We start from the raw sequence: 23,030 nt of genomic DNA, 5'->3' as shown, positions 1-23,030 counted from the left end.
TGCACAATAATAACCTGCTATGCACAGCAACTAGAAAAGGCCTCCTATCGCTGCCTAAGGATGATGATTTCGATGTTGAGAAAGTTCCTCCAGAACCAACTACCCAAACCGAATTCAGGGTGCAGGTAGGGCTGCTCAGGACAGTGCATTTCATACACATAGCACTAGCACTATATTTAAGGTAAGGTTTTCTAAATACACAACAACAAAAACAGTATTCACAAGTAAAAAGTGTTTTTAACGACATTTTCTCTACTGTAGGCAGCTGTTTTCTAGTCCCTTCTCCTTCTGAACTTCAGCTATTTCTGCGGCTACCACTGATTACTTCTTAGACAGACACTACTAAAAGTAGAGACCTCCTAACCTTCTGCAGCAAGAAATTTCCCCCTGTAGCTCTGTGGGAGGCCCACAGCTTCTCTAAAGCATTTGACATCTGTAATAACCCTCAGTCTAGACTGATTTACACCGAAATTCCCCATCTCGACCGGGAGGTGAGCAGTATGTGTGGCAAGCAAAGTAACTGAAGTGACCAGGCAATTAACTGACCTGCCAAGGGCATTCATTTGCCTCAGGAAATGGTACTGTCTATGCCTGTCACTGGTGCCTTCTTGTTTAAAGGCACTACAAAGCACGGTCGCGTCATCAGTAAAGTCTACACCTTTTAGAGAAGATATTGAATGCCTTCTTAGTCATCCAACACACCGGCTGGTAGCATTCTTTCATTTCCACGCCATGCCCACTGGCTCTTTTGCCAATCAGATGGAATACCTTTCATTGCTCACATGGAATTCCCAACCTAAATGATTCTCAGAACTGTGATGCTGAATCAGTGGTGCCTTGTGATGCCTCGTTATCAGCCTAACTCTCCATTGCTTTGTCCCTGAAGTGTCTGGGCCTGTTGGACTGGAGGTGACTCTGCAGCCAATAGTGTGGCTTGTTGGGGACAGCGGACTTGTCTTGTCCGTATGCAGATATCATTTGGTGCATGGATTTTGGTAGAAGCAGTAGCGGCTGGAAGGGTACGGCGATGGAGAGCAGGGTTAGAGAAAATAAAAAATACCACTTACCTTTTTGCCACCCGCTGCAACTCCTCCATCTTGTTCAGCTTCCTTCTTCCTGCAGTCCTGGCAGCAGAAAGCACCTGGCTCCATGGCTACCCTGAGCCACTGGTCTGACCGCCATGGATCAGCGCTCAGGCTGGGACAGGAAGGCTTTGTATGTTCCTCACTAGGCTGACAAATGCAGCCTGGTGGGGAACATGCAAAGTGCGCATGACTGTTTGATCAGCCCAAGAGGGCCGTCCAAATAGTCATGTGCACCTAGTGTAAACCACTCCTCCCCCTGTGCCATCAGCCCCACCCAGCCTAACTCAGTCCCGAAGCTACAAAAATAAAATAATAATGACAACTTTGTTATCATTTTTTTTTTGCTGCTCTGCGAGCAGTGGGGCGACGCTCCTCCGCCGTAGCAGAGGAGCCGCCCCTGGGTAGAAGATGGTTGACCAGGCTCTCCCATTCCATGTTCCTGCTCCTCTTCCACCACTTCTGCTTCCACAACATGGAGCGAAAAAGAAAAACAAGGGAGACCCTACTCACAACGGAACCAGGGTAACGTGTATATCCAACGAACAATGGTTCCTGTGGCATAACAACTTGTACAATTTATATTTAGTACAACAGCTCAATGGCGTTTTTTAATTATCATAGAAAAAGGGGCTTGGCAAAGAAAAAGGCACACTCATACCAGATTCTGAAAAATGCTTTTGTAATTTACATAAGGCAGTTATAACAACGACATATATACAAACAAAGAAGTGCAATGTGTCCCCAGTGATATTGTGAGCGAAAACAACAACCACATAAACAATAGGTGAGCTGTACAATTTTTCGACTATAAATATTTACAAGAGGGAAATGACCAAACGCAACAATAAATCAATTTGTCATCAGTGACTATCTACAGTCATAGAACACTGTGTTTTAAGGGTTCATTCCCTATGGCGTCGACGGCGTTTCGACCTATTAGATGAAGGTCTCGTCAGGACTAGACAGTGAGGGACATCTCGTGGTGTCTTTTATTACAACCCATGCGTGATAGAGTAATACTAGAAATAACTTACAGTGAACCCAGCCGGGCACACTGTCATGGAGTCGTGTGGTAGTCCTATATGAGGGCTTATGGTCAGTGCCGATGTAACAGGGAGATACCTGTTTCGAAGGATAAACCGCTCGGTAGCGTTTTCCCGGTCGTCTGTAGAATGACAGAATCTGTCACAGGAACCATTGTTCGTTGGATATCCACAACATGGAGTGCATGGATAGCAGGCGGAAAAGACATTTAACATCACTATATCAACAAAACACTGTATATGTTCATACAAAATTATAACTAAGTATGTTGAAAAAAGATTGATATAATGACTTTCATGATCTGGGAAAAGGAAACATTGAATAATTGCCTTCATTCTGCTGTCTCTTTTTTACTGTAATGCCCACAATGTATTTTTACACCTTCAACAAATGTTGTTCTGTAATCAAAGACCACTCTCCATGCTTTTAAAAATATTTAAAGGTTCTCTTACACACATTATTTTTATTTTATCTTACTATATTACATGATTTTTGGAGCTTGGGCACTTATCTGTTGGTGTAGGAGGAATCGAAGAAGAACCGAGGCTGTTCACTCCCAATACAGACTCAGGATGGGACATTGCTTTTATTAATTCCTCCATTGCATTAGCTGAAGGTCTGATAAGGACCTCCACCCTTACCTGTATCTCTGTTGTTTTGCTAAATTTTGTTTGTTCGGGAGCAAACATCATAGCATCTCTCGCGAATCCCATTGATGGTACGATGATTGACACCAACATAATCGATTTTTTCCTGCATATTTAGTCAATATTACTTTTGTTGGCCTCAAGAAGTCAGAGACGTTTTCTTAATAACTCATCATTATGCAAAACACATTCTTCAAACAAAATGTCAATTTCCTTCACGGAGAACTTGTACTTTCCAGCTTCTTCCTCCTGACGTGTCATGCTGCCTTTGGCTTTGAAGCTGCCTCTACTTCTCTCCCATGCTCTCTTCTGGGTTCTGGGAAACACGGACTGCTGCTGCTTTTTAGTGCAGGAGGCCGATATTGCAGCACTGCTGCAAAACCGGTCTCCTGTAGCAAAACTGGCCCCCGGTCCAAAACCGTCCCTCACCCTTCCGGCCCACCGGGTGAATGCCTGCTGCCCACTACAGCCAGTCCGGCCCTGTACAGAAGCCTGGCAGCGACCGAGGCTGCAAGAAAGTAAAAATATGCACCTTTAGCAGAGGTGCTGGTTGCCAGCCGAGAAGCAGTGCCGCTTCCTCCTCATTGCCACCACAAATATATCCTCTCTGGAAGGTTGTTTGATGGTTTGTCCTATGCCTGGGATGGTCAGTCATTTCGACCAGTCTTGTGCTGCAGGGTCTCTGTGTAACATCTGCTGGAGGCAGTAGCGGTTGGTCGGGAACGACGGTGGTGAGCAAGGGGAGATGGGGGGTAGGGATGCGGTAAAAAATTTACAAAAAGAATAAAACTTACCTGCTGCCCGCGCCGCCTGCGGCGGCCTCTCTGCAGCCTCTCCAGTCTCCTTGTCACAGGGCAAGCACCCAGATTCCCAGGGTCCCTAAGCCAATCACAAGGCTACAATGCAGCATTGTGATTGGTTCCCCATAGCCAATAAAAATTGTGATTGGTATGAGCACCGTGGTTTGGCACTCAGACGAGGATAGGGAGCCTGTGCATGTTCCGCAACAGGCTGTGTAATGCAGTCTGGTGGGGAACTTGCAAAGTGTGCAGGAACTGTTTGGCTGACCCGAGAGGGCCAGTCAAACATTTATGCACACTTTTATGTGGGCAAACACTCCTCACCTGGCACCTGCTCTGGCCAGCCCCGCCCCTCCCTGCACCTAGGAAGTGAAAAAAAATAACCTATTTCATTATTATCACTCTCTTTTTCCTCAGAACTGCCTTAGAGCAGTGGGGCGACGCTCCTCTGCCTTAATAGAGGAACCGCCCCTGGCTGAAAGTGTGTACTGCTGCCAAAGGCAAGCTTCTGGCCTCTGGGCAGTGAGGATCACAAAAGGATATGTGTCTTTAATCTTGGGCCTCTTTTGCAGAGGAGAGCATGCCTGAATGGCAATGGCATCTAATCTGAAACTGATCGCATTGCCCTTTTTATAACCTGCATGCCCCTACTCTGGGAATCACGCTGATGGCCAAGCTGGCACTGTCTATGTGTGTGTGTGTGTGTGAGTATACTACACTAGCAATGAGAAACTCCTTTGTTTGGGAATGGTCCTGGACGTAATGACTGTGAAGGAGAACGTTGAAGCATGCTGTCACTGCAAAAATGTCAGGATCCTAGGCATCACAGAATCCATGTACCTGGGGCGGTATTTCTTAAGACACTGTCTGACATAATGTAAAGCTCAAACGTCCCCAGCCTATTTGTGCTTGACAGGGTACACTGATTGCTGGCTGTTAGGTCTCCCCCAAGGCTTTAGTAAGGTCTATAACAGCATTCATTTTAGTGTACAGGAATGTGATATTGTACTGAAAAGGGCCACAGAGAAATAGTGTTACTGTTTCTGGAACTTAGCACCTCTGTGCAGGATGCTAGAAGGTCCTTCGTTGAGGTAAAGAAGAAACTCAGATAGTTGGATATAACATATGATAGATTATATCCTACAGGAAATGTGTGGTCTACTACAAATATGTGTGCTATTTCAGCAATCTAACTGCAACTTCCAGGGTTGTTAAACTTGAAGTCACATGTACAAAGAAAATAACCTGAGATCCTGCCAAGTTGGAGGTAAAAATTACATTGCATGATGAAGGGCGTACTCCTGTGCATGACAGTGCTTCATTTGAGCTGTGGTTTCCGGTGCTCGGCACCAGCACTTATTTGTTGACTTATGACGACAGCCTGCCACATGATGATGCTGTTTGTCTAGGGTAGAGATGAGCACAACAGTTGTTTATTAATTCAACATACATTAAAAATGACTAATACCTGCTGCCCAAGCCATTCTTATAGCTTTGGGGGCCTGGAATAGTCTGAAGTGTCACACTTTTAGGAGTGTGATTGTTTGTAGTTGTGTTGTTACTGTCATTGGCAGCACTGGCAGGGGAAATGGGTGGTGCCTCCTGCAGTGACTTCCTGATGTGGTCCATGGCACTTAATATTTTACAAACTAAGCACTGCATCACCATGTAACATGAACAGTACCAATGCTGCTTTCTAATTGATTCCTAATGGGGCTTTGTGCTGGGCAAGATAACTTCAGGAACCTTTCTAAGCTTCAGAGATGATGTTGACTGCTAACCATAAGGCCAAAGAAATACAGCACTAGGACAAGAGTGATTGAAATGCTTTACAGAACATGCACATTGGTGTCCAGCCACTTGCCTTCATGGGAGTTGCGAAGTGCATCATACCAGAGCTCTAGAAGGTGACTGAGGTATTTTTAGCTGGTATACTATAACACAGAAATCCTTGGGACCTTTGTAGGATATTACTATGACTTATATGTATTGAAATCTGCTGTCGCAGCTTAAGATCTAGATGCCTTAGCATTTGCCTAGACTGATAACATCTGCGCGCATTCATTGTTTGAACCCATTACATTTGCTAAAGTTAAAGAGTTCAAACAACTTCTTTTAGATGGGAAAGTACTTGCCTGAAAAGGCTTTACTTTAGGAACGTATACGACTTGCAGGAGCTTGCTTGCTTCAGATGTTCTGGCCATGCATTAAGAAAGCCATTGTCAAGGTCTGCTTCCCACCCACAACCAAGGAGTCAGTCTTAAAAGCAAATCGACCCTTGTGAGCCTTTAAGTGTGATAGTAAGATATTGGTGCATAGTATAACAAACATACCACTAATAGCGGGACTGGTGATATCTGGTCAGGTGGAATTCATACCTAGAACTTCTATCATGCACAATCCGTGCATCCTATTAACATTGATTCACAAAATTGACATTAATATGCTGGTAGCTGCCCCTGCCCATCTCCTATGTGCAGAAAAGGCCATTTACTCATTAGAGTGTGTGCAGGACTCCATGGAATACAGCTCCCTTTGGGGGCCGTGGAAAATATTGAATTCCATTGTTGCCAGGGCAACTGCAAGACATATTGCAAGGGGTACTGATGCCTCTGGCCCTAACGGGCAGTGAGGTCGTTTGTTGGGAGCTCTCTGTGGCATGGACTTGGGGCTTTTTTTTTGCACACTGTGTAACCACGCCAAGGCCCATTCCTTGTATGGGGCTTTGGCTTCAATGGGGGCCACTGCATGGCAACATGGCGCAGGGCTGAGAGAGAGGACATAGAGGAGCACATGTGGAAGTGGCGGGGGCAACCAGGAAGAAGGTACCATATTGGAGGCAGAACCTCAAAAGATACTGCCCTGAGCTCACATGCTGCCCAGCACAGCATATTGTTTTCCAATCACAGTTTGAGGATCTTGAATACTGCCTGTGTACGATCTTGCTGTTTCTGTTTTTCCTTAGTATCTTGAGCACTGTGACTACCACACTTCCATTTCATGTTTTCCAGGAAGACTCGTCACACCTCTACTTGGATTTTATGCCACTATGATTATTGCTCCCTTTCTTAGTGTCTACTACTGGACTCTGGATTGCAATGACCTATGGGGTCCTTCCTCTATATATCGCCTGCTACTTCTTTTAATTCCCTATCTACTGAGGACTTCTCTGCTAGGAGTTTTTTAAGCCATTGGCCTTGTCCTCTCTTATCAGTAATCCTTTTTTGGAGACTCTTTCCAGTTTTACATTTACGAAGCACTTGCTAGCAAAGTACCTACTGGATTAGATTGCCTTCACCTAAAATATATCAGCACTTGAGTTTAGAGAGGACTGTTGTGCCGATATTGAGATAGTGATTGTTTAACATAGCAGTACTGTGCAGGGTTGTGTTTGTAACTATACACTCCAATTGGTATCCCTGCTATGCACTAACAACTGACAAAGTAACTATTAATCAATGTCTTAATGTCGAACCCACTTAACTTAGTACAACCGGGGGCCCAAGACATGGGCGCCCTCAGTAGCTGATGGCTTACATTCACATAGGGGTGATACTCTCAGTAGACACTGGGTTCTTGTTTCACTTTACAAAGATGATGTTCCGCTCTATGTCAAAGAATCAGAAATTAATCGAGATCTCACAATCCACAAAAGTATTTATTTTGGTCACTTTTCCAGACTGTGCATCAATTGGTGGCTTCCGGGGCGTGAACTAACACCTGTGAACTGTTGTTCGCTTTATTTCTATCAACTAAGCGGCAGATCAGGCGTCCTACAACATAGCTTTTTGTCCTCCCTGTGAGTTCATAGGAATGACATACTTATCTCAAAGGCTATACAGTGCTAGCTGCATATAAAACCTTGCCCACAACTAACACTGTGAGTAAGGACTCTCTTGTACAGCATGTACCCCGGTGCTCTGCCTGGGCAGGACAGCAACATTTTGTGTCTCCATCCTCTCCTACAAGCTTCTGCCCCTGGGGCAGCAGGTGATTGGCTCCCAGGTCCTAGAATCAGGTCATGGGAGATGTTGGGCTCTTTCCTATATACTGAACAGCAGGTCATGTCCTCCAGAAAAGAAGTATTCATTCGACTTTCAGTTAAGTTCACATGAATGAAACACTAGTGTCGAAAGCCACACAGCACTAGCTGTGCCTCATGACTAAAGTGACAACAAAAAACACTGCGAGTAAGGCATGTGCTGGTGAGGAGTGGAACATGCATGCAAACAGTGTTCAGCTCCATCTTCTGGTACAGAATAAGTACGGTGCAATGTACAACCGAAGCTTGGTACAGCCTGAAGAAGGGCTGCGGGAGGTCCCAGCAGTCGCAGCACTCTCTCATGATCCTAGTGCATAATCCCACCATCCCGATGAAGCTGGAATTGAAGGTTAAGCAAAGCCTTTAGTTGTAGGACCAGTTTAGCTTCTCTATGTGTTGCAGATCAAGTCTTCATCCTAGGCTGGTCTCATACAGCAAGGTGGGTATATTCAAATAGGCATCATACACACATTGCTGAGTATCTAAGATACACACCATTGTGTTGTCATGGAGGCAACAGAAGTTAACCATCTCAAGGTCACAACACAAGGCTTAACTGACTTCAATTTCCCCCTCACTCGCGAACAATGGAGTTGTTGTTGTGCTCAAAATGCTCACATTTCAATGAACTGTAGACACAGGGCGTGACACTAGAAATTCCTGTATCTCTGAATCTATACCCTTGTAAAGTTACATACATTTGAACCAGAGGGCCCTGCAGGCCGATACCCGAGGGCTGACTTTACTCACCTAGCTCGGCACTATGGGGACAAATGAAGTTACTGCGTGGGGGGTTTTGACTTGCTTTCTAGGGTACTGGAGGCGACACTGCCCCAGTCCTCTACTGGCTCCTCTTGGGTATGTCTTAGCACTGTCAAAAAACTTACTGCGTTGGCCTTGGTGTAGGCCAGGAAATGTGTTGCTCTGTTTTAGACGCCTGGGGCTCTTGTTTCAAGATTTATGAATCTCTACTGAAAATGCTGAACCCTGCACACCCCAGGGAAACTCTGGTTCAGATTTACAAAGCAGAGCAGCACCAAAAGTTTCCGAGCCGTGTTGCATGAGAGGGAGAGCACGGGCGAACGATCAGGCTGCTTTGAGCCAGACAAACGCCCTTCCACTATAGGTTTCTGCATCATTTCTAGCCTTTTTTTTGTAGTTGAAGGTACCTTTCCTGTACAAAACACTATGCACTATGCCCTGCCAACCCTTGCAATGTTTCGCACTTTCTAAGTGTGATGTACAGCGCAGCCCACATGCACAGTGGGAAAGGTAAGGAGAAAAAAAAGAATTTCTCCTTTTTAACGTCAACAGGGTGTTGTTTTTGGATGCAAATCCCTGAATACCAGTGGTGGCTGGTTCCCTGAATATTTGGTGGCGCAACCAACCACTGACCAGCAATGCCTTAAGGTCAACACCAAAGTAGTTAGGGGACTGAGTCTTTATTCATGTATACTGTACCTTGTAAATACTTCAATAAAAAGTATTGGAAATAAAAAAAAAGCAGTGTTTGTAATGAACCACGACTGATAGCTCTGGCATTGAGGAAGAAAACAGCGCGAGTCTCTTACAGTGCTTATCAGTGGGCTATCAATAAAAAATAAAAATATACTTACCCACTGCATGCTCTGGTCCGCCTCCAGTCCTTGACTCCTCATGCTTCAGTCCCTTGGCGCTAGTCTACAGCAATTCTCTACACCAACCCAGATGCTGCTAATAATGCTCATCAGCATGAGAGCAGCGTCAGGATTGGCTGGAATGGGCTGTCTCGAACCTCCAGCAGGCATGGGGGCTATGCTTGCTCTCCACCCGGGGTTAAAAGTACGAATTTCAGGCTGGCTGTCTCAAGACACCTGCACAAAATGACGAGCACCCTAAATTGGTGGAGTGAGCACCGCTCATCTGCTGCCAGTCAGCAGCAGTGGCCTCGCCCCAAAATGCGGCTCAGTCTGGAGATATAAAGTGAAAAATGAAATGGTAATAAATTAATTTTCTTACCATTTTATTTGTTACTTTTGCGGCGCTGGCAGCAGAGGGGGCCATGCTCCACCGTTCTAATAGAGGGGCCGTCGCTGCTGAATACTATTGTAAGTAAATCGGGGTTTGGGTCAAAACCTATGGATGGTTCCATGGAAATGACCATGTGCACCCATGGAACACCCCCTTGATGCAAAATAATGCAAATCAGTGCAGAGCTCTGCTTTGCATTACTTTCAGGCAAATTTCAAGCGCAAAGGATCTTTTGAGCTGAAAAGTAAATTTAGAGTGAACATTTTGCGCCGGTTTCTGTCACTTTTCTGACACAAACCCAGCGCAAAATGTTAGTATATCTGCCCCTCTGTTTTTTGTAGTCTTTCATAGAAAGCCAGATATAGGCTCGGGATATTGGGGAAGCCCGACGGCCTGACCTTCAGAAAGGAAGAAGATGTATGTCCTACCCAGTGTGTGGAGAGGAGCAGACACCTGACAATGAAGTCTGAAACCAAGGCTCAGCTGGCTGTAGCCTATGTGGGTGTCTCCTTGATGGGATGAGTTGCCAAAAGGAGCCGCCCAACTTTGTGATTCAGCTGGCCTGATACGAACCAGGCATCTGCCCGTCCAGAGGGTTGAAGACATGAGAAAACATTTCTGGACTGCACTGACCTGAGTAGCTTGCATCGTCCATGACTTTCCTGTACCATAAATTGAATTGTTGTGTCTTGTAAAGCGCACTGCTACCCGGAGGCCTCGTAGCGCTATAGACCGCTGGGGAACCCGTCCTGGCTTTCCCTGTGAGATAGTCCCTCCTGGGGGTCTCCAAGGTGAAACCAGGCATCCCCGGCGTTTGTGTGGGGCCGTTGTGGAGATGAGGCAAGCTAATGCCCAGAGTTGCCGAGTGTGCTCCCTGGTCGGAGTAGGCACCGATGCGAGAATTATCAGTCCGCTGATCCTGGTCCAAGACCCTGCCGCGTCGGGAATCGAACCCTGGTCCCGGGCCGTTCTCTGCACTCGGGTCTGCCGCCTCTAACCAGTGAGCCACACCTCTCCATAAAGAGCTTCTAAAACTTAAATCTGCTTGTTAGTAGCACTAAGGGGAGAGATGCTTTATTCTGCCCCATTCATGACTTAAGCTAGTGTCTTATTGGATGCATTTGGTCATGAATTCCATTACTTTATGAATAATTGCTTAGGCTCTTATGGTACCAAAGATATAATTGTTGGAAATAGCGTATACTGGCTTTACACTATATCCAGGCCCACTGGAATTATGCAGCAGGGGAGGACGAAATTATGTTGCAGGGTTGACTAAATTATGCAGCAAGAAAAGGCAAATTATGTGGCATAGTGCGGCATAGTTTGTTATTGCATTACGTCATTATTTTGACACTATCTGGGGGAACGTTTCACCTCATTAGCACTAGTTTGACACCCAAATACAGCAATAAGCAAAAGGATGGTGACCAGTCCACCTTTGTGACGGGCCTTCCACAGCACAGCAGCACTGGGTGCTGGGTTTTGTTAACATTTCATCTGTTTGAGCTAGAAACACATTTTTGGGGATATAATCTGCAGCAGATGATGGAGATGGAATGTACGGAAAATGAGTCAAGTCCATAATCATGCGGAAAACTCAGCAGACGCTAAATCGTATTATTGCAAAGACCCTGCCTCTATTCCACCTTGACAGCCCCTTCTAGAGATCCTAGTTTGTCTGTTGCAAACCCCCTTACCTTCACCCCTATTCCCCCTTAAGTGTAGCTGCCTGAAGGAAACCTTGGCCCTGACTTGCCAATTCCAGGCTTTAAACCCATGGAGTTTTACTGATCATACCAACATCTTTTTCCCAGGGGTAACACAGGATGTTATTTGATTTGCAGCGCCTCAACACGCTAGCACTCCGTTTGTTTTTGTGCTCTTATCTCAGTCCCACAAAGTTCTGTCTACCTTCTTTTTTTAGAGGGATGGCTGAATGGGTTTAGATTAGATGGAATGTAACTACTTTTGCCATACAGTATCCGAGTTCCATACGCCTTACCACCTCTGAAGTACGTCAAAGGAAGTGACTTGGTTTACCATTTGGAGGGCAATAGTAGAAGAGGCTCACAGCAAATACTTCACACTATCTACTAATCTACTATTGACTGCCAAAGTGCCCGCAGAAAACCCCTCAGACCTGCCCCCCCCCCGCCCCCCATAGCTACAAATGGAAAACAGAAACCAAGAGAGTGCATTACAGACTCGTAAAAGTGAAAATATAATATTGCATATTTCACACCGCAATACCGACCATGAAAACGTAACTGACCGCATGAACCTAAAACATGTCGGAGCACAGTGCCCCAACTCAACACAGTGCCTAAACACAACGGCGGCATTCACAGCCTGCTCTGCTGCCTGACACTGACAGTCTTTCTGCCCAGCCCTTCCTCAGTCACGCGTCACAAAAGAGGGATTACTTTACAATCACCAGAAATGCTGTTGAGCCGGTGTTTATTTAGCCACGTCCTGTGGACTTTGTGCGTAATTACTGTACACAGTCAGTGTGAGTGTAAAAATAGCTTCAGTAAACAAGGGGAGGAGTAGGTGACCGCCTCAAGTGCACCACAAGCAGCCCGGCTGAAACCTTTGAGCTCCAGTCTCTGGCGCTTGTCCAAACAATATGGCCGCCTCATTTCCAATGGAGCAGGTTCTGCTAGTCCAACTGCTGCCAACGCAGGAAACCATAGGCCTCTCTAAGCTATGTAAGCTGTGGGAACGTTCTACCTGTGACTCACAGAGCTCCCTAAAGTGTTTTGCTAACCAGGTATTCAACATTTAACATTCACAGGTGAGGTAGCATCTGCTATTTCTGTTTGCAGTAATCTATCATTTTTTTGAATCAGGGGCACAGTGATACCTGGAGGACTTTGTTGTCTGAAATTGCAAGTTCACCTTTCGAAATGAGTGTAGCGCCGCCGACTTCTAGGTGCTACGCCCCATTCTATGAGGGGCCTACATGAGATCAACTTGTAATTATCTTGTAATCCAAGGATCTGGAAATACCAATATCTCTGGTATTAGTGGGTGTGGGATAGCAGGGCGCTCATAACGTGGCCCATAGTGGCTCTCGCTATCTCTAGAATGCAAGAAAATGTTTAAATATTCAGTGTAAATGGACAGGTCATTGGACTCAATTAATAGAAATTGGTGTTGCTGAAAGAAAGTATAAAGAGGTATAAAAATACAATGGTCACCCTACCCTAAGTAACAAATTAAAAGTGCACTATGTGGGGAAAAAAAGTAAGAAAGAAAGAAAAGAAAAAGGAGAAGAGAAGCATAGAGTAAGAGGTAGGGTTTAATTAGGAGGGAAAGTCAGCTGTTAAAAAAACCCATAAAAAGCCTTTGTTTGATCGAAAAAAACATTAAACCTGCAAATAATTCGAACTCTTTGTAATAAATGCACCTTTTTACAAATTATTTCAAGGTAATCCCATAAGATTGCTCCCTGTGGCTGAGAATCTCTGGGAGCTCCGGACTTTTATTAATACTTTCAGAACAAACGTCATCGTTTGAGCCCCTTAAGCTACAGGGTTACTGCTGAGGATGTAAATTGCTGTGTCTTTTTGTGTGTCTTGCCTAAACTTTGGACCGCATACCAGAGTGAAAAGGGATGCCTGGTGGGTTGGGAGGAAAATTTGGTGGCTAACTAGGTCAGCTGCCTGGGTAGTTCAACCAGGTGACGCGGTCAGTCATGTTTTTTGGACTGGCAATAATAATTTTGGCGTGGGTTAGTTAGGGAGTAAAGGCTGGTTTCAGCAGAAGGCTCCCTCCTTGCCTTTCCATCTGCGCATTACTTAATTATTGGCAAGTATACTGCTGCCTGGCCCGAGTCAATTCATCTGGCGTTCATGGACCTTATGTCCGCTTTTGAAGGGGTCACCTGTGAGAAGTTGCAGTGCCTGCTTCTCGCGATAGGGGTGGACCCGGATATTGTGTTCCCTTTAAGTGAGATACATGCCAACTCCTCAGCCTTTGTACAGCATTGTCAGGGTTCGGCTTGTACCCGATTCTTTAGAACTAGGAGGGGATGCGTCAGAGGAGCATTCTCGCGCCCTTCCTATTTACCATTTATGTTAATGGTCTGAAGTAAGCCCTTCTCTAGGTTAAGGCCGATATTCCAAAGGTAGGCACAAGATCGCTTCCAGTTCTACTGTAGGATGCCAACTGACTGATTATTTGGTAAATGGGATTGGGCCTATTGGTAGGTATAGCCCTTTATGTTATTTTTATACTATTTCAGTTGGCGACTCTGGTCGTCCTCCCCGTAACCGGGTAGAAAGGACAAAGAAAGGGAAGCTCTGGTCGAGCGGGTGGACGGACCAAACATTTTTGACTTACTCCGCTCTCGTGATCAGAGTGCCCAAGCTGCTAGTAACCCTTCACCTGAGTACTACGGGTGTAACCCAGGAGCTAACCGTGTTGGCCTTCAGGAGTTGGCAGTGTAGAATACGCAATTGTACCTGCGTGCACCAGGTGAGTGGATTGTTTTTGGTGTATTTTGGAACGCGCTGTTGAGCAGTGCTTTTGAAGCACTTAACTGTGTAGGATTTGGTGGTCGGCGTACCACAGAGAATCTTGGGGTCTGAGGGGGCAGCATTGTGGCTGCACGGGTAGATGCTCCGTGGACTTGTTTTGTGAACAATAGAGATGCCGATTGGACGCCCTGGTGTGGCTCATGTGGTGCACACCCGGCCGGACTGGTCTCGGAAAGGCCTGGCCTGTGGTTGAACCTGGGTAGCCTTGGGGACATATCTGAAGCGGTGCTTAGTCAGAATAGTCCCAAGGGTGAACCAGGAAGACTGCAGGATGGTCTGTAGGACAGTCTGTGGTTATACCTGTCCGACGGTCTCTTGGTAATCTTTGGACTGCTTGATTTTGGTATCTGTTGGTCTGGAATCTGAATTGATTGATTCTCCACGAACAGGAGTCGACGGGCTCTCTTCTTTGTTTGGAAAGAAAAAAAAAGAGACATGTCGTTTTGAATATCTTTGTATGTACATATATTTTTGCTCTGTGTATGTTTGAATAAGAGTGAGGTTGAATATGTTGTAAATGTTTGAACATGGCCATGTTTGAAAGTACGTTTTTATGATTGAATGAGGAATACGTGACAATGATCACTATGCCGTGTATTAGCAAAGTGAGTTGTTTTGGATGTTGTCACCGCCCAAATGATACGCGCTTGGCTGAAAGTCAACCTGACCCGTCTGAGGGCAGCCCGAGTTATGATATGTATGTAAAGCATGGTATTACACCAATCCTGTTTAATACACTATGGCATAAATATATAAGGATAATGTAGAGTTGCAATGGCCCTTGACCGGGTCTTTTTATGAGAAAAAGATACATTTCTGCAGGATCGATTGTTTATTAAACGTAGTCGACAGTCAATGTTTGATTCCCTAAACCTATGGCAGAAGGAAGCAAAGCGTAGATGTATACGGGAGATGAAAGTATGCAGATTGAAGGGTGGTCACACGATTATGCAGAAAGCCATTACTTATGATAAATCTCAAACCAAACAGGGAATTGATTGTGCAGACAGGCAATTTAGATTGCAAGTGGATAAGACCTATGTGGCTAGGACTGAAGCGGAGGATGAGATGGAGGATTTATTGGATTCTTGTCCACCTCCCCCTTATGCTGCATAATGAATATATCCTGTTGTTCCCCCAACTCCAGTACAGGTCCCTTCAGCCTCTGCCGCTGTTGTTTCCTCCTCCCCTGTCTGTCCGGGATCTTCCTCTGTTTTATCTCCCTCTGTGTCTGAGATGGCTACTTTATGGCCTGTTACGTTGCTGTCTTCTGCTATGTCCACAGCTGTTTCGTCTTCCCCTACCCTTGCGTGGGCTTCCCAGTCCGCGAGCACAACCCCATCCCTAGCTGTTTCAACTCCAGCTCATGCTCCAAGGGATTTGGAAACACGAAAATAATTTACTCGTTCGACTGTAGGACTAAATGAGAAACAGATGGTTGAAAATCAGTCATCCCAGTGGATGCGACATCCTATGTATACTATAACTGATATATGGAGCACGCTCCGAGACTTTGAGCCTGTTATGCAGCAACATGCCCTGAAACACATGGCCACATGTCTTATTACTTTATGGGAACAGTGTTTTGCAGGAGGGATTGCCCCCCAAGTGATGTATGATATTCGGGACAGGACTCATAAGTCTGAACTTAGACCAGAGGAAGTGTGCAAAAATGTTGAGGTTTTATTAACCCCTTCCACGCTGATGACGAGCTGGGCTCGTCATGGCGTAGCCTCCTCGCACGCTGATGACGAGCCCAGCACATCACGTAACATGCGTTTTCGAAAATCTCAGCGTGCGAGCGGAATTCCGCTAGCGTGCATGAGGTTAAGTTATCGAGGGCGGATGCACCAAAAATGTTCCTCATGGGACTCTCAACACCCTATGCAAGAAGTCCATCCTATCTTTCACCCTGAAATACCGGAATTAAAAAATTATCAAAATGTAGTGACTAGACCTCGTGTAGAGATCGTATGTCCTTTGTCCAGCTGGATAGGATTTTATTATTTTCAGTGTTTGGCAATAGTTCACATAAAAAACATATATAGACAAGTGGGCACGGCCCGTGACCCACAGTAGACAAGACAAAACAAGAAGAGAATTTTTATGCCAGGGCGCACAAGGCGGTCTGTACTAATATTTAGTTTGGCAGACTTGATTCTGTTTCAACACACCATTGTATGTAACATTATCTGACATTAATTGATACAAATGGTGCTCTATGGTCGACGTTTCGATGCCTCAACTTAGGTAAAGGGCATCATCATCAGGACAAAAAATATTAATCATGTTTGTCTAGAGAGCATTTTGAAGAAATTCGGCCTGCGTGATTTGCACGCGTTCTCCGAAGTGGAGATACAATGATGCAGTCTTTGTTCTGCTCGCTTTATAGAGCAAGTTAGTTTAAACCGGCCTTTCATGGAGAATGGCGGCACGGCAGGGTCTCGTGGAGATCGCTGTCTGAAGGTTGGGGTGATGGGAGGGATCGCTGTATAGCGTTGCTCTGGTTCAGAGCCGTGGGCGCGGCAGCATTGGCCGGGAGGATTTTGGTGGAATCTTGCTCAGGTGAGGTTTTGGCAGTGATCTGACATGCCATCGAGCAAGATTCCACCAAAATACTCCCGGCCAATGCTGCCGCACCCACGGCTCTGAACCACGCATGCGGATAAGAAAATAATTATTTAGATAATCCGAGAGGGAGGCAGTACTATAATGAGGACTGTGCGATGGATGCCTATACATAGGACAGCCAAGGACAGAGTGGGGGCCAGGTGTCAGTACCCGTTGATCAGTAAAGTCCTTATGTAAAAGCGCATTTGATGGGGACATCTGAAAAGTTTTTAGTTGATACGGGTGCGATGAATTGTTCTATTTCTCGTTCTCTGGTCCCAGGGGCTGCTCTGTTCGGGCACAATGTTTCGGTGGGATTCTCAGGAATTCCGGTGGTAAGCCCCATTTCCAAACCTATTTCGTTCACAATTGGTCCAGTAACGGTAGACTCCCCGTTTCTCTTAACTTCCCATTGTGGTGAAAATTTGTTGGGCTTGGATTTGTTGAAGAAATTACATGCAAAAATTCATTGTTCACCTGATGGTGTTTATTTGACTATTAATCCCCTGGGCAGGCATACTTTGCAGTGTTTCACCAAAAATGAACCCCTCCCTCCTGAGTTTGCTGCTATCCCAGAGACGCTGTGGGCCACTGGAGACACAGATGTAGGATTATTAAGGATTCCACCCGTTTCTATTACCTTGAAGAAAAATGCTCCGCTTCCACGCATACCTCAGTACAAAATTTCTCCGGCATGCGAGAAAGCTTTGCTCATACAAGATTTGATCAAAAGGGATGTGGTAGAAGAGACAGCTGTTAATATATGCAACAGCCCTATTTTACCGATCCTAAAAAATACCCCCTGTTGGAAGTGATCCTGACTATGTTGATACTTATCGTTTTGTGATTGATTTGTGTAAAATTAATAAAATAGTGGTGCCCCAACACCCTGTGGTTTCTGACATCACTACTATTTTCACTATGATTCCTCCCACTGCCAAATATTTCTCTGTGATCGATTTGAAGAATGCTTTCTTTAGCATTCCGATACATCCTGATAGCCGTCATATTTTCGGCTTCTCATTATCTAGTCGCAGCTTCTGGTTTTGTCACGCGCCCTAGGGGTACACAGAGAGTCCTAGTATTTATAGTCAAGCTTTGAAGACATTGTTGGATTATTTGGCCCTGTCCCCTGGTAATCAGCTTTTGCAATATGTTGATGATTTGTTAATGGCCTCTGACACTGAGGACGCTTGTAAGGAAGCCACTGTATAATTATTGTCTAATTTGGCAGCTAATGGCAATAAAGTATCTCTTTCTAAATTCCAATATTGTCGTCAGGAGGTGACCTACCTGGGTCGTGTACTGTGGAAAGAGGGTAGGAGACTAACCCCTGAGAGTGTGACTACCATTTTTAATATGCTTTTACCTCGTACTCAGCGTGATGTTCGTGCATTTCTCGGCATAACTTCTTACTGTCGCCAATGGATCCCTAATTTTTCCCTTCTCATTAAACCTCTCCTGTATTTAAACACTAAAGATGTGCATGAACCTTTACCCTGGACTGATGCTTGCCAAGATGCTTTTGACTCTTTGAAATCTGCGCTTTGCTCTGCACCCGTTCTTGGTACCCCTGACTACCAAAAAACTTTTGTGCTTTATGTACACGAGGTGGACGGTTGCTCGCTTTCTGTGTTAACACAAGGATTTAGTGGTAAGCAGAGACCTTGTGCTTATTTCTCAGCGGTGTTGGATAACGTCGCCAGAGCTTTCCCTAGCTATTCAAGGGCTACTGTTCCAGTTGCAGTGGCTATTCGACAGTCGGAAGGGCTCGTTCTGAACACTGATCTCACAGTGATGGTACCGCACGCTGTGGATACATTATTGAACAAAACAAAGACCCAGCACGTTACGAGTGCGCGTCTTACAGGTTACAAATTGACTTTGTTTGCTCCCCACATTACGATTAAACGATGTGCCACTCTGAACCCTGCTATGTTACTACCCCTCCCTTCGAACGAAAAGAACAATGATGTTCATGATTGTATATTTCGGACGGAGGAAGAGACGAAGGGACTGGTTGACCTGACAGACAATCCTCTATCTGACCCTCAAGGGGAGTTGTATGTCGATGGCTCTTGTTTCAAATTACCAGATGGCACGACAACTGCTGCATATGCGATAACTACTCTTCACACTGTAGTTTAGGTTTCTCGAGTACCCTATCAATCAGCACAGACAGCTGAGTTAGTGGCATTGCTTCGGGCCTGTGAGCTAAGTGAAGGATTGAGAGTAAATATTTACACCAACAGCCAGTACGCCTTCGGCGTGGCTCATAGTTTTGGCCAACTTTGGGCCGAAAGAGATTTTCTTACTTCCCATGGTCAGCGCATAGAGCATGGCCCCTTGATTTTGTGATTGCTGGCAGCATTGACATTACCATAGATGGTGGCTGTAGTTAAATGCAGTGCACACAAGGCAGTGGTTGATGCAGTGGGCGAAGGTAATGTCTTTGCTGATAAAGTAGCTAAGGAAACTGCGAAGTTCAAATTGACCTCAATGTTTGTGACTAGCTCTGCTAGGTTGGTGGCTGAAACAGAGATGTTTAATAACACCATGGAGAGTGTCCGAGAAATACAGAAAGAAACTACCCCTATTGAGCTGGCTCGCTGGAAAGAAAAAATGAGGAAATTAGATGCAGATGATTGTTGGATTGATTTGACAGAAAAACAATGGTGGTTGTTGCCCAATGCATTAGTGAATGCGCTGGTAAAAATGGCACATGGTTCAGCTCCTGTTGGGGCAAAAGGTATTTGTGCATTATTAGATCCTGTATGGTACAATCCCAATATTCCAAAGACCGCTGCTCATTTGGTACTATTATGTATGATTTGCTTACGACATAATCCTGGGGGCAGGGAGCCTGTTCTGAGTGGAAAATTGGCACCACCATCTATGCCTTTTGAGGTGCTCCAAATGAATTATATCCAGCTGGAGCGTGTAAATAATTTGAAGTATGTTCTGGTCGTGGCGTGCGCTTTCAGTAAATGGGTGGAAGCCTACCCGACCAAAGAAAATACTGCTTTGGCAACGGCAAAGGAGTTGGTAAAGGAATACTTCCCACGCTATGGACTGCCTCGGGTGATCTGGAGTGATAACGTGGGACACTTTAATGCAGAATTCATCAGTCACATTTGTAATGGAGTACATATTAAACAGAAATTCCATGCGGCTCGACACCCCCAGTCCTCTGGGTTGGTTGAGAAGTATAATGGAATACTGAAGCTCAAATTAGCAAATATTCAAGAAAGTACCGGATTGAAGTGGCCAGATGCTCTGCCACTGGCATTAATGTCAATACAGGTTACCCTACATACTTGTTCCAGCTTATCTCCGTATGAGGTCATTTTTGGGTGCCCTGCTAATGTTTGGGGCGTCCCGAGACCCAGAACGTTTTGTGATATAGAGTATCCTATCTGTATGCTTTGACTAAAGATCTCCATTCCATTCATCAACAGGTCTCAGCAGTTTTGCAGCCCCTGGCGAAGGGTCCCGGACATCGCTTGGAGCCAGGACAGTGGGTTCAGGTCTGTAATTACCAGCGAAAATCCAGCTTGGATCCCCGTTGGTCTGAACCGTTTCAAATCTTGTTGGCCACGCGGACGGTGGTAAAGGTGAACGGCAAGAGACACTAGATCCATGTGTCACAACTGAAAAAACTACCCCTCCCACTTCCATATGATCAGCGAATCCAGGAAGGGGTTCTGACCCAGGAAAGTAAGCTAGTTCCTCGTTTTTGTCCCTTTTTCTGACTCCCAAGTAATTGGAGAAGGGCAAGGAGAAGGTGTCTCAGGCTCCGAAGGGGCTCTGTCATCAGCACAAGTGATTGCCCCAGATTCTGTTGCCCGTACAGTCGAACGAGAGGCTCGCAGTACCCTTGTTGCACCGGATTCATCATCCTCTGTTTTGTTCTCTGATCAGGAAGTGCCTGTCCATGCTCGATACAACCTGCGGCCCAGAAGATAACGCGGTACCCTAGGTGAATATGGAAGGAGGTAGGGAGAGACTTGAGTGATAGGGTACAGACTTGTTCCACAAATGTCTGTTAGATGCGCTTCTGGGGTACTGAGTGAGACACTGGACTGAACGCGCTGAGAGCCTTGAACATTTGATTGCTCTGTTCAGAAAGAAAGACTGAATTTCTTGTTTAAAGTGGCCCAGGTTGTGTTTTCTTCAAGGGTTGTGTGAGAACATAACTCCAACATGAGAAGTTTGCTTTGGTCCTATTTGTGATGAACGATAGGAGCCTGCCTGTGAGGCTCTACACGGACACAGAAAAGAAGCACCCTCTGGCAGGTTGGACTGCATCACCCGAGTTTATTTTTGGACTTTCAGTTAGAATGTATCCCTTTGCTCGTTTCGTTCCTGAAGAGGAACGTCCTTTTGTACCGCATTATTTCCCTGCTATATGCCTGTCTTTTCTAGTTGGACTCAACGTGTTAAATTGCATTTATAGTTATTATAGCGATATTGCTAATCACATTAATTGGAGTATTTATCTATTTAGAATTTCATCACCCTATGCATACTGTTTTAGAAACAACTGCCCCACCTCCAGAACATGTGTTTTATACTTTAGCCCTACACAAGGAAAGGCATTGTCAGACTTATGTGAAAAATTTATTTGTTGAAATGCTTCATCAAACACACAGTGCCACCAATACTACAAATTGTTGGGTTTGTGGACTTTTACCATCTGTTATGCACAAGCACAATTTATTCATATCCCTACCCTTGTCTCATCTGGGGAGTTGTGAGGCTTGGCTTAAATTGCTTTCAATGATGTATATGCATTGTACATCAGACACCCAAAGGTTTTCGGAAAAAGATTATGGCATTATTTTAGAGTATATTGAGGTTCATCAAGGATTCGACCCGACAGGAATAATGGAGAGGGAACCTTAGATCCGAATGCTTGTTTGAATATGTATACAATGCATGAAAATACCACTTGGTTGAAAAATGAGATTTTGGATTTTGTTGAGTTCAATTTCACTCAGTATTTTCGATATTTTCAAGACCGTAATGTTACTGAAGATAGGGCTATTCCAGTGCCTATACTAAATAGTACCTCTGCTTTCTGTGTTCACGGAGTAGGGTACCTATCAGTAGGAGAAAGCTGATGTAATTACACTTATCAGTTACGTACTTTTAGCAGCCCTCCATTGTTAACCCCTCCTAATGTATATTTTGTCTGTGGAGAAAATGCCTATACTTGGCTTCCACAAGGTTGGGCTGGACATTGCTACCTGTCCTTCCTGTACCCTCCAGTCTATATAGCCCCTTCTAATTATCACAAGAATCACCGCTTAGATAAACGAAGTATGCCTGTTAAGAGAAATAAAAGAATGATATTTACTACCGCTATAGATCAGACAAATACTCCTGAACAACATTTTACCGACATTGTAAAAGGAGTGTTTCCCATCTGGGGGCCTATAATCACCAGCAAAGAATTACGCCGTTTGTCCAGAGTAGTTGAAGCGGTAATTAATACCACAGAAGGAATATTGACTAATCTGACCGTAGAGCTACAAGTGACCAGACTTGTTTAGCTTCAAAATCGTATGGTTTTAGACATTATCTTGGCAGATCGAAGAGGAGCATGCCGTGTGATGAGCAGTTCTTGCTGTGTTTATATCCCTGACTTTTTGATAGTGCCGGCAGGTATAGCCGGTATCATATTCACGTGTTGCCTTTGTGTACAATGTGAACCTGAATGTTGCTTTTATTGCGCAACTAACCTCACCTCCTCCTTGGCCGGTCCATCCCCAGCAGCAGTGAAGGCTCAGTTAGTTCAGCAGGAGCTCAAAGATTTAATGCAGATTGATGAAGGAATATTTGAAGATTGAGCTGTTTTAGTTAGCTACATCATGCTAAAAGGGCCGATCTGAGGGATAAAAAAAATAGATTTCCCATACATAAGGAGTATCGGACCATATTATGTTAGCATGATGCATCTATATGTACCCTCTTTGCTTGATATATTGCTTTTGTTGGGAGGACAGCATTTATTCACTCCTTGCGTTAACACTGCTAACAGAGTAGGCCGAGAACCATACAGACGCCATTTTTGAACTTATACTCGCCTGGGGCTGTGATGACGTGTTAATCTCCAGCAGTTGTCAAGCCCCAGTTCATCTGAATTACTGGGAGCAGCTGAATGTAGGCTGTTTACTCGATTGTCCTGAGACTAAAGGTCGTATCTGACTTTGGGTGCGATAAGCGCATTCCTGGAGGCGCCGTGC

Source organism: Lissotriton vulgaris, chromosome 1_1 (genome assembly GCF_964263255.1).
Source record: "Lissotriton vulgaris chromosome 1_1, aLisVul1.2, whole genome shotgun sequence".
In the NCBI taxonomy this organism is placed as follows: domain Eukaryota; kingdom Metazoa; phylum Chordata; class Amphibia; order Caudata; family Salamandridae; genus Lissotriton; species Lissotriton vulgaris.
The sequence above is the reverse complement of the archived record's forward strand: the minus strand, read 5'-3'. Positions refer to the sequence as shown.